Source organism: Pseudophryne corroboree, chromosome 5, assembly GCF_028390025.1.
Source record: "Pseudophryne corroboree isolate aPseCor3 chromosome 5, aPseCor3.hap2, whole genome shotgun sequence".
In the NCBI taxonomy this organism is placed as follows: Eukaryota; Metazoa; Chordata; class Amphibia; order Anura; family Myobatrachidae; genus Pseudophryne; species Pseudophryne corroboree.
The window spans coordinates 785,777,522-785,789,999 of record NC_086448.1 but is presented as its reverse complement, the minus strand read 5'-3'; the positions used below and the strand labels follow the sequence as shown (position 1 = coordinate 785,789,999).

Genomic DNA, 12,478 nt, shown 5'->3' with positions numbered 1-12,478 from the left:
TTGGTAATACGGTGCTTTCTTAGGTTGTGAGGGAATATATGGCAAAATATTTGACTTCCCAGCCGTAGATGTGGAAACTAGGTCCGAGAGACCGTCCCCAAACAATTCCTCACCCTTATAAGGTAAAACCTCCATGTGCTTTTATGAGTCGGCATCACCTGTCCATTGCCGAGTCCACAGGACCCTTCTGGCAGAAATTGACATTGCATTTATTCTAGAGCCCAGTAGGCAAATGTCTCTCTGGGCATCCCTCATATATAGGACAGCGTCTTTTATATGCCCCAGGGTCAGTAATATAGTATCCTTGTCCAAGGTATCAAGTTCCTCAGACAGATTATCTGTCCATGCTGCTACAGCACTACACATCCAGGCCGACGCAATTGCCGGCCTTAGTAGGATACCTGAATGTGTATAAACGGACTTCAGGATACCTTCCTGCTTTCTATCTGCAGGATCTTTTAGGGTGGCCGTATCCTGTGACGGCAGGGCTACCTTCTTAGATAAGCGTGTCAAAGCTTTGTCTACCCTAGGGGATGATTCCCAGCGTAACCTGTCCGTTGGCAGGAAAGGATACGCCATAAGTAACCGTTTGGAAATCTGCATTTTCCTATCAGGAGAATCCCAAGCTTTTTCACCTAACTCATTTAACTCATGTGAAGGCGGAAAAGTCACCTCTTGCCTTTTGTCCCCAAACATATAAACCCTCTTGTCAGGGACAGGGTTTTCCTCTGAGATGTGCAATACATCCTTCATTGCTATAATCATGTAGCGGATGGCTTTAGCCATTTTAGGCTGCAACTTTGCATCATCGCCATCGACACTGGAGTCAGAATCCGTGTCGATATCTGTGTCAACAATTTGGGATAGTGGCCGCTTCTGAGCCCCTGACGGCCTCTGCGCTGTAGGATCAGGCATGGGTTGAGACCCTGACTGTCCCAAGGCTTCTGCTTTATCCAACATTTTATGCAAGGAGTTTACATTATCATTTAACACCTTCCACATATCCATCCAATCATGTGTTGGCGCCGTCGGCGGAAACACCACATTCATCTGCACCTGCTCTGCTTCCACATAGCCTTCTTCATCAAACATGTCGACACAAGCGTACCGACACACCACACACACAGGGGATGCTCTATTTGAGGACAGAACCCCCACAAGGCCCTTTGGAGAGACAGAGAGAGAGTATGCCAGCACACACCCCAGCGCTATATGACCCAGGAATTACACAGTAACTTAGTGTTTACCCAGTAGCTGCTGTATACACTGATTTTGCGCTAAATTTATGTGCCCCCCCCTCTCTTTTTACCCTCTTTCTACCGTGATTCTGCAGGGGAGAGCCTGGGGAGCTTCCTCTCAGCGGAGCTGTGGAGAGAAAATGGCGCTGGTGAGTGCTGAGGAAGAAGCCCCGCCCCCTCAGCGGCGGGCTTCTGTCCCGCGATTCTGTGTAAAATAAAGGCGGGGGCTCATGCATATATACAGTGCCCAGCTGTATATATGCTCTTTTATGCTAAGAGGTACTTAATTGCTGCCCAGGGCGCCCCCCCCCCCTGCGCCCTGCACCCTACAGTGACCGGAGTGTGCGGGATTAATGTGGGAGCAATGGCGCACAGCTGCAGTGCTGTGCGCTACCTCATATGAAGACTGGAGTCTTCTGCCGCCGCTTTCGAAGTCTTCTTGCTTCTCACGCCGGCTTCTGGCTCTGCGAGGGGGACGGCGGCGCGGCTCCGGGATGTGTTCGATCCCTCTGGAGCTAATGGTGTCCAGTAGCCTAAGAAGCATGACCTAGCCGCAGTTAGTAGGTTTGCTTCTCTCCCCTCAGTCCCACGTAGCAGAGAGTCTGTTGCCAGCAGATCTCTCTGAAAATAAAAAATCCTAACAAAATACTTATTAGCAAGCTCAGGAGAGCTCACTAAAGTGCACCCAGCTCGTCCGGGCACAGATTCTAACTGAGGTCTGGAGGAGGGACATAGAGGGAGGAGCCAGTGCACACCAGTATTCCTAATTCTTTCTTAAAGTGCCCTGTCTCCTGCGGAGCCCGTCTATTCCCCATGGTCCTTACGGAGTCCCCAGCATCCATCCACTAGGACGTTAGAGAAAATAAACATAAAAAAATGTGACAATAATACAATCACAGCTGAACTAAAGCACTTAAAAATATATAGAACTACAATAAGATCAAGTAAAAAGATTTTTCCTTATCTGGGTATGAGGTAAGTACAGGTACCCAACGCGTTTTGTCAAATAGACTTCATCACAGGGCTAGGGTGGAATGGGACTGACTGACTTGACTATATATAGTAGTAACAATTAGGTATCAATTGTGATATCACTTCCTGTTTAGGGATTAGCTATTGTTTACAGCGCTTCAGAAACAATTTAAAAAGTTCTGTGTGTTTAACTAACAAGTATTGGGTAATCTTTTTACTTGATCTTATTGTAGTTTTATATATTTTTAAGTGCTTTAGTTCAGCTGTGATTGTATTATTGTCCCATTTTTTATGTTTCTTCTTTATGTCTCTTTTTATGGTAATAAATTTAATTATTGTTTTTATATATTTATCATTGGCAATTTTATTTCATTCATTGACACCATTGTTCGCTATATATCCCTCACCCCCCCCCCCCCCCCATTTCTCATATATATATATATATATATATATATATGAGGAATGCTTTACGGAGACGTGGCTGGACGACCATATTGCAGACAACCCGATGTCTCTGCCGGGCTTCAGTCTCTTCAGGGCCGATCGCTCCAAGGTTCTCTCAGGAAAAACGAAGGGTGGTGGCATCTGCTTCTACATCAACGACGGATGGTGCACCAATGTCACGATCATAGGCAAATCATGCAGCCCTCACCTGGAGATGCTGAGTATCAACTGCAACCCCTTCTATTCCCCCCGGGAATTTGCCTCAATTGTCCTTGTGGGAGTGTACATCCCCCCCGGATGTATATCCGACATAGAACAAAAACACCCAGACTCTCTGCTTATAGTACTGGGTGACTTCAACAGAACTAACCTGAGCAAGGAGCTACCTAAGTACAAACAACAAGTCACATGTCCCACTAGAGAAGGGCGCACCCTTGATCACTGCTACACTACCCTCAAGTCTGCCTTCCGGTCTATCCCGCGTGCTGCACTCGGCCTATCTGACCACTGCCTCGTCCACCTACTCCCTACCTATACACAGAAGCTGAGAGCAGTTAAGCCTGTCGTTAAGACTGTTAAGAAATGGACCAATGAGGCCAAGATGAAGCTCCAGGCCTGCTTCGACTGCACGGAATGGGGGGTCTTTGAAGCCTCGGCAACCGACCTGAATGACTTGACAGACACTGTCACATCCTACATCAGCTACTGTGAGGACATGTGTGTACCTACCAAGACTTACCGCATTTACAACAACAACAAGCCCTGGTTCAATGCCCAGCTCAGGCAACTTCGTCGAGCCAAAGAGGAGGCCTATAGCAGCGGTGACAGAGCACTATACAACCGTACTAGGAACTCTCTGACTAAAGGAATCAGGCTAGCAAAAAAGCGGTTCTCGGACAAGCTGACAAACGATCTCTCCACCAATGACCCCGTATCTGTATGGAAAGGAATGCAATCCATAACCAACTATAGGAAAACATCAAAGTCCACCGCCATGCACCAAGACCTTGCAGATGAACTGAATCACTTTTATTGCAGGTTCGCAAAAGAAGTCCCCTGCAACCCAAACAATCACCTCTACGATGCCCCGAACACCGACGGCCATCCCCAGGCACTGCAAGCCACCCAAGAAGAGGTGGAGGCATTGTTCAAAAGGGCCAAAACCAGGAAAGCTACGGGTCCTGACGGAGTGTCACCATCTGCCCTAAGAGCATGTGCGGGTCAGCTTGCCCCCATATTCACCAAGATCTTCAATAAATCGCTGGAGCTACAGAAAGTCCCTTCCTGCCTCAAAAGGTCTACTATAGTCCCGGTCCCCAAGAAACCCACTATCACGAACCTGAACGACTACAGGCCGATAGCACTGACGTCTGTGGTCATGAAAACGTTCGAGCGTCTGGTTTTGAATAACCTGAAAACTGTGACTGGCCCCCAACTGGACCCCCTGCAGTTTGCCTATCGCTCGAATCGGTGTGTCGAGGATGCAGTCAACCTGGGCCTGCACTACATTCTACAGCACCTAGACATTACCGGTACCTACGCGAGGGTCTTGTTTGTTGATTTCAGCTCGGCCTTCAATACAATCGTCCCCAGCATCCTCCACCCCAAATTACTTCGCCTAGGGGTCCCAGAAGCTACCTGTTCCTGGATAATAGACTTCCTGACAGATAGGACACAGGTGGTGAAAGCGGGGGAATTCACCTCTCAAGCGCGGTCCATTAGTACAGGGGCCCCTCAGGGCTGTGTCCTCTCACCCCTGCTCTTCTCCCTGTACACAAATGACTGTACCTCAGAGGCGCAATCAGTAAGGATCATCAAATTCGCCGATGACACCACCGTCATCGGCCTCATCAAGGATGGGTACGAATCGGCCTATAGACGGGAAGTAGACCGGCTGGCCCAGTGGTGCATCCACAACAACCTTGAGCTCAACCCCCTCAAAACTGTCGAGATGATAGTGGACTTCAGGAAGAAGTCATCTAGTGCACCTCCGCTAATGATTGCTGACAGTGTGGTATCGCTAGTGGACTCCTTCAAGTTTCTAGGGACCACAATCTCCAGGGACCTTAAATGGGGGTCCAACGCTGACGCCACTGTTGGGAAAGCGCAGCAGAGGTTGTTCTTCCTCAGGCAACTAAGGAAGTTCAACATCCCACAGAAGCTTCTGCTCCTCTTCTACTCCGCGATTGTGGAGTCGGTACTGTGCTCCTCGATACTCGTATGGTACAGCTCCGCCAGCGCGAGGGACAGATGCAGGCTCCAAAAGGTGGTCAAAACCGCAGAGAAGATCATCGGGGCCGACCTTCCCTCAGTCCAGGACCTGTACTTGTCCAGAGCTAAAAAGCGGGCAATGAAGATAGTAAAAGACCAGCTACACCCCGGCCACAGCATGTTTAACTTGCTTCCTTCAGGCAGGCGTTACAGGGCTGTCCCCGCCAGATCCACCAGAAGCCTCAAAAGTTTCTTTCCCCAAGCGGTCCGTCTGCTGAACTCCTGAACATTGACTGACTAGACGTACATGTAACTAACTTGTGTCCCTACGGTATACCTATCTGTGTAACTTTACTTGCCCCCCACACACACACACACACACACACACCTGCTTACCTGTTACCTACTTGGCTGTTGTATAGCAAACCGAAGACAAATTCCTAGTATACGCAAGTATACCTGGCCAATAAAGCTGATTCTGATTCTGATTCTGATATATAAAAATATATATAGAATAGATGACTGGCACTCCATTTCAAATCAAATTCCATGCCCAGGTGCCGGCAGAGAACATCAGTAGGATAAAGGAGGGAAGCACGGCACTCACAGGTCTTTCAAAGTCAGCTTAGCTGTCTAAATGACCAGCATTCCCGTTGTGAAGTCTTGTCATTTATTAGATATACATAAAATACACACACATTATTTCTCCTTTCACTTATTGTAGACTACACTAGAACACCCCTTTCCTCCCCTGTCCCACCTATCCAGATGCAGGCTGGCGTACGTTCCCGAAACACATGGTTCTGGGCACAGGTCTGCTTTCACTCTTCTGAGCATACACAGTGAGATTTCATGGAATATACTCTACGCAAACTGGTCTAGTCCTCTCTGCATCAGTGCTTACGTTTCATTGGCTGGAAATGCCTGGTCAATACAAAGAATTATCAAAACACATTTGTGAGATATCCACCGAAAAACAACAATTTTCAAGAGATACCCACACATATTAAGCATACCCATAATGTTTATAGTAGGGACATATCTGCTGCGGTTCACTGTTTTTCGATTGCAAAAGCAGTCCCCAAAGTTTTCTGTGGGGAGTTGCTAAATTGCAAGATTTACCAATTGGCGCTTGGACAGGGTAGCTAACACCATCTTCAGATGGCATTAGTCTATAGTAGCCTATGGGCTGCTGCAGCCCCCTCCGTCAGCCTGTATTGATGCATGTGAAGCCTGATTAGCTGCGCATACGCATTAGATGAGAAGCAAATTGATAGCGGAAGTTCTGTCCTGGCGCATAAATCTTTGCTTTCCGATTATTGGCATTAAAAAACTGGGGCCCCATGTTCTGGGTGTGTCAAAGCCAGTGGCTGCATCCTCAGCGTGATCTTACTGTTACGCACACCAGTGCTAACAGGAGTATACCGGTGTATGAACAGAGAGGGAAGCGAAGCAAACGAACTCACAGACAGTATAACATAACATACACAGGAGGTGATGGAATAACTAATAAACACAAAGTGAACGGAGAAGCCCAAAGGCTCAGGAATTGGGTGTCTCCCTAGTGTCAGGAATGCTCAGATGGAATAGAGCGGACAATGAAGTGATGTGTAGTGATTTCACATGTGGAGCACCTGAAATGATGTTGCTAAGAGCAACAGAAAAAACCCCAAAGGGTTACCAACGGGTGTGGGAATAAACTCCTTGGTCAGAGATAGAAATATAGACACAAGGAGAGTATCCACAATCCTAACCCCCACTTGCAGGGCACAGGTTCAGCTTACTGCCACTAAACTGACACCTGGACGCCCTGCACAGTGAGGGAGGATTAAGCAAGCAGGTCTGAGAGTACAGCCGCAAACCTGCTGGGTTCACAGAATAGCAAAAGAACCCCAGCAGGTCAAACAACTGACTCCAGTCTTACTGCTAGGTCCGGATTGGCAGAATGAAGTACCGAATCCCAAGGCCTATTCGCAGTAAGCAATAAGTAAATACAAAGTCACACAGTACTAGCTAACTCTCTGGAACTGACTAACAAACAAAGATTCAGCAGCATTTGCCTAGCCTGAGAGGATGGTTTATATAGCAGGTGCTGTCCACGCCCCACTCAAACCTCACAGACTGTGAGCACAAAACCAGTGCCGGATTCCCTGCCGTGCACAGAGCCTGTAACCACTACACAGTAAAATCCCGGACCGGAGTATCAGCTGCGCTCAGGTTACTTCGCTAACACTTGCCTCCCGGTCGCCATGGCGACGTGGCAGCACAGAGCAGGAGATCCTAACAGTACCCCCCTCTGACGAGGGGTCAAAGAACCCCTACCACCGGGTTTATCGGGGGAACTGCGAGAAGAAAGAGCGTATCAGTCTGGGGGCATGAAGATCACAACTGCGCACCCACGACCGCTCCTCCGGGCCATACCCCTTCCAGTGCACCAAAAATGACAGCCGACCCCGAACCATCTTGGAGTCAAGAACCCTTTCAACCACAAACTCCCTCTGACCCCGTATCAGAAGAGGAGAAGGTCTTCCACTGGAAGAAGGATTACTAACCGCCAGTTTTAAAAGGGAACAATGAAATGTTTTATTGATACCCAATGAACGGGGCAGATCTAACTGAAATGCCACCGGATTGATAACCCTGGTGATCTTATAAGGGCCGATGAACCGGGGGCCTAACTTATGAGATGGCTGTCTCAACTTCAAATTCTTGGTGGACAACCAGACGAAGTCTCCTAATTTGAAGCTGCAGGGTCTTCTCCGCTTATCAAAAACCCTTTTGGTCACTAATGACACAGACACAAGGGCCTTCTTCACTTTCCTCCAAATACCCCTAAGGACCGAAACAACAGAGAAACCACCAGGCGTGGAATCCAGGGGGTCAAAAGAATTGGCCTTAGGATGATGCCCATACACACAAAGGAAGGGAGAGATCCCTGTAGCAGAGTGAGCCGCGTTGTTATAGGCAAACTCCGCCATGGACAGATGAGCAACCCAGTCAGTATGACACTTGGAGACATAACACCTGAGGAACTGCTCCAAGGACTGGTTCACCCTCTCAGTCTGCCCATTAGACTGTGGATGGTAGCCTGACGACAAGCTCACAGAAATCTGGAGATCAGAACAAAATGCCCTCCAGAATTTGGCCACAAACTGGGATCCACGGTCAGAGACCACATCAAGTGGCAACCCGTGGAGGCGCACAACATGCTGCATAAATAACTCAGACAGGCGTCTGGCCGATGGCAACCCAACCAGTGGAACGAAATGCGCCATCTTCGAAAACCTGTCAACGACAACCCAAATGGCTGTCATCCCCGAGGATTTGGGCAAGTCCACCACAAAATCCATGGAAATGTGGGTCCATGGCTTAGACGGAATAGAGAGTGGATGTAATGGGCCAACAGGAACCCCTCTAGGAGTTTTATTTCGGGCACAAACGTCACATGCCCGAACCCACTGATCCACATCCCTAGCCACCGAGGGCCACCACACCACCCTAGACAGCAACTCCCGAGTTCTGGCAATACCCGGATGCCCTGCCGACCTCTTGGCATGGAATTCCAGGAACACTCGCTGTCTTAACCTAGGAGGCACAAACAAGAGACCTACCGGAAGGTCTGGAGGAGCCTGCTCCTGTGCTCTAAGGACTAATGACAAGAGGTCCTGGGTAATGCCCACTTTAATACATGATGGGGACACAATGGGCAATGGCTCCTCGGTGGTCTCCTGAACTGGAGCAAAACTCCGCGAGAGCGCATCAGCCTTGATGTTTTTTGACCCAGGGCGATATGTTATCAAAAAATTAAAGCGAGCAAAAAACAAAGCCCATCGTGCCTGCCTGGCATTGAGCCGCTTCGCTGACTCTAAATATGCCAGATTCTTATGGTCGGTGAGAATTGAGACCACAAACTTAGCACCCTCAAGCCAGTGTCTCCACTCCCCGAGTGCATCCTTTATAGCCAACAATTCCCGGTTACCCACATCATAATTCATCTCGGCAGACGAAAATTTACGGGAAAAGTAAGCACAGGGATGAAGGCGATTATCAGACACGCCCATCTGAGAGAGCACTGCCCCAATACCTATCTCAGAGGCATCCACTTCTACCACAAAAGGACGCTCTGGATCTGGGTGTCGCAGCACCTTGGCCGAGACAAATGCCCTTTTGAGACGGGCAAAGGCCGCTTTGGCCTCACAAGACCAGTGAGCAACATCCGCCCCTTTCTTAGTGAGTGCCACCAAGGAGGCCACTACAGACAAAAATCCAGCGATAAACCGTCTATAAAAATTTGCAAAGCCCAGAAAACGCTGAAGCGCCTTCAAACTAGTGGGCTGCACCCAATCCAGGACTGCCTGTACCTTAGAACCCTCCATTTGGAAACCTTCTGAGGAGATAATATACCCTAGAAATGCGATTTGCTGGACTTCAAACTCGCACTTCTCCAGCTTCGCCCCAAGCTGGTGGTCTCTGAGTTTCTGGAGGACTAAGCGTACATGCTTCCGATGTTCCTCCAGGGAATGAGAGAAGATTAGGATGTCATCTAGATAAACAACTAAGAATCTATCCAAATATTCCCTGAGCACATCGTTCATGAATTCCTGGAAGACTGCCGGGGCATTAGAGAGCCCAAAAGGCATCACCAAATATTCATAATGCCCTGAGTGGGTATTAAAGGCAGTCTTCCATTCATCCCCCTCTCTTATTCGGATTAGATTGTAAGCACCGCGTAGGTCAATCTTAGAAAAAATGGTGGCAGTACGAAGCTGGTCAAACAAAACCGAAATGAGAGGCAGTGGGTACGAGTTTTTAATCGTGATACGGTTCAATTCCCTGAAGTCGATGCAGGGTCGCAATGAACCGTCCTTTTTACCCACGAAAAAGAACCCCGACCCAACTGGGGACTGTGAGGGTCTGATAAATCCCTTAGCCAAGTTCTCCTGAATGTACTCTGCCATAGCCTGAGTCTCAGGACGTGACAGGGAGTACAATCTGCTCTTGGGAAGCTTAGCATCCGGCAACAAATCAATGGCACAGTCATAGGGGCGATGGGGAGGTAGTACCTTTGCAACTTTTTTGGAGAACACATCCGCAAAATCTGCATAACATCCTGGCAATCCTGGCAAACTTAGCTGCGAGAGCCTGACTGGAAGGCTCAAGCAACTCCTGAAACAATCACTACCCCAACTAAGAATCTCCCCAGAGACCCAGTCAAATTGAGGGTTATGGGCCCTTAACCAGGGTAACCCCAAAACCAATGGGGCAAAAGAACAGACAGTCACATAAAAAGACAATTTTTCAGAGTGTGTGGCTCCAATAAACAAAGGAATTTGGCTGGTGCAGGAGGTAATTTTACCCTGGGACAATGGTTCCCTGTTTAACCCACAGATCTCAATCTCTGATGCCAAAGGTACTGAGGGAACAGAGTGTTCCAGGGCGAATTGACGATCCATGAAAACCCCATCGGCCCCACTGTCAACAAAGGCCTCAGTCTTGACAGTTTGACCGAGGATCTCCAAAGTCACCGGAATGAGAAAAGTCTTTTTGGGAAATTCTGACTTCTGGCCTGACAGGATATTTCCCATCACCCTCAGGCCCTGAAGTTTTCCGGTTTTTCTGGGCATGATACTACAACATGACCTTTATTCCCACAGTACAAACACAAACCCTGCTGTCTCCTCCGCGTCTTCTCACGCGAGGAGAGGCGGGTAGCCCCAATCTGCATAGGCTCCTCGGAATATTCCTCAGAGTCTGAGGTTCCCTTGGGAAAAAAGGAAACTGCGGTCTCCCTTTCAAGCCTACGCTCTCTCAGCCGTCTATCCACCCGGATGGATAACTGCATGAGCTGATCTAAGCTATCAGGCGAGGGATATTGTACCAGTTGGTCCTTTATCTGGTCAGAAAGGCCCCTTCGGTACTGGTTTCTCAGGGCTGGGTCATTCCACTGGGTATCATGAGCCAACCTCCGAAACTCCGTACTATAAACCTCAGCTGGCCGTCGCCCTTGCTTAAGAACCGTAATCTGAGCCTCGGCTGAAGCCATCTTGTCAGGGTCATCATACAAAATGCCCAGTGCCGTAAAAAAAGCATCAACACTTTTAAGCGATGGACAGTCAGGCTGTAACCCATATGCCCAGACCTGTGGGTCTCCTTGTAGCAAGGAAATCACCATGCCCACCCGCTGAATCTCCGACCCAGAAGACTGGGGCCTAAGCCTGAAATATAGCTTACAGCTCTCCTTGAAACAAAAGAACTGCGAGCGATCTCCAGAAAAACGATCCGGGAGATTTACTTTCGGCTCCTTAACCCCTGAACTTGCAGCTGCTGCTGCGGGAGCTCCGCTAGCGGCCTGCGGGGTGTTCATTTTAATGGACATCTCATTAAATTGTCGAGTCAGGACCTGCACCTGATCGACCACCTGTTGCAAAGTATTTTGAGGGGTATGCTCCATATTCCCACAAAATTTCAACAGGAGTAGGGCTGCTGAATATGTTACGCACACCAGTGCTAACAGGAGTATACCGGTGTATGAACAGAGAGGGAAGCGAAGCAAACGAACTCACAGACAGTATAACATAACATACACAGGAGGTGATGGAATAACTAATAAACACAAAGTGAACAGAGAAGCCCAAAGGCTCAGGAATTGGGTGTCTCCCTAGTGTCAGGAATGCTCAGATGGAATAGAGCGGACAATGAAGCGATGTGTAGTGATTTCACATGTGGAGCACCTGAAATGATGTTGCTAAGAGCAACAGAAAAAACCCCAAAGGGTTACCAACGGGTGTGGGAATAAACTCCTTGGTCAGAGATAGAAATATAGACACAAGGAGAGTATCCACAATCCTAACCCCCACTTGCAGGGCACAGGTTCAGCTTACTGCCACTAAACTGACACCTGGACGCCCTGCACAGTGAGGGAGGATTAAGCAAGCAGGTCTGAGAGTACAGCCGCAAACCTGCTGGGTTCACAGAATAGCAAAAGAACCCCAGCAGGTCAAACAACTGACTCCAGTCTTACTGCTAGGTCCGGATTGGCAGAATGAAGTACCGAATCCCAAGGCCTATTCGCAGTAAGCAACAAGTAAATACAAAGTCACACAGTACTAGCTAACTCTCTGGAACTGACTAACAAACAAAGATTCAGCAGCATTTGCCTAGCCTGAGAGGATGGTTTATATAGCAGGTGCTGTCCACGCCCCACTCAGACCTCACAGACTGTGAGCACAAAACCAGCGCCGGATTCCCTGCCGTGCACAGAGCCTGTAACCACTACACAGTAAAAACCCGGACCGGAGTATCAGCTGCGCTCAGGTTACTTCGCTAACACTTGCCTCCCGGTCGCCATGGCGACGTGGCAGCACAGAGCAGGAGATCCTAACACTTACCAGACATCCTGAGTCACCTGAGGGTGACTCAGATACCAGTGTTCATACAACTGATCCGATGCTGCGTCTCAGACGCAGCAGCGGATCATAAAAACTAGCAGTCAGCGTCTATTTTTATAAGACGCCTCCCGCTGCATTTGCATATTTTAGCTCAGCATACTAGGATGAAGCGGTGGTGAAATTAACGCCCAACTGTGAATCAAACCCATAGTTAAGAAAATAAGT

General features: G+C 48.6%; 1 protein-coding gene and 1 long non-coding RNA gene across 2 annotated transcripts in view; one reads left to right on the top strand and one right to left on the bottom strand.

The window, feature by feature from the left end:
- The window catches only part of LOC134928535 (uncharacterized), a 411,940-nt gene that overhangs the window by 78,351 nt on the left and 321,111 nt on the right, over window positions 1-12,478 (bottom strand). The gene's annotated exons all lie outside the window — the stretch shown is intronic.
- The window catches only part of ANXA13 (annexin A13), a 245,292-nt gene that overhangs the window by 81,208 nt on the left and 151,606 nt on the right, over window positions 1-12,478 (top strand). The window lies entirely within an intron of this gene.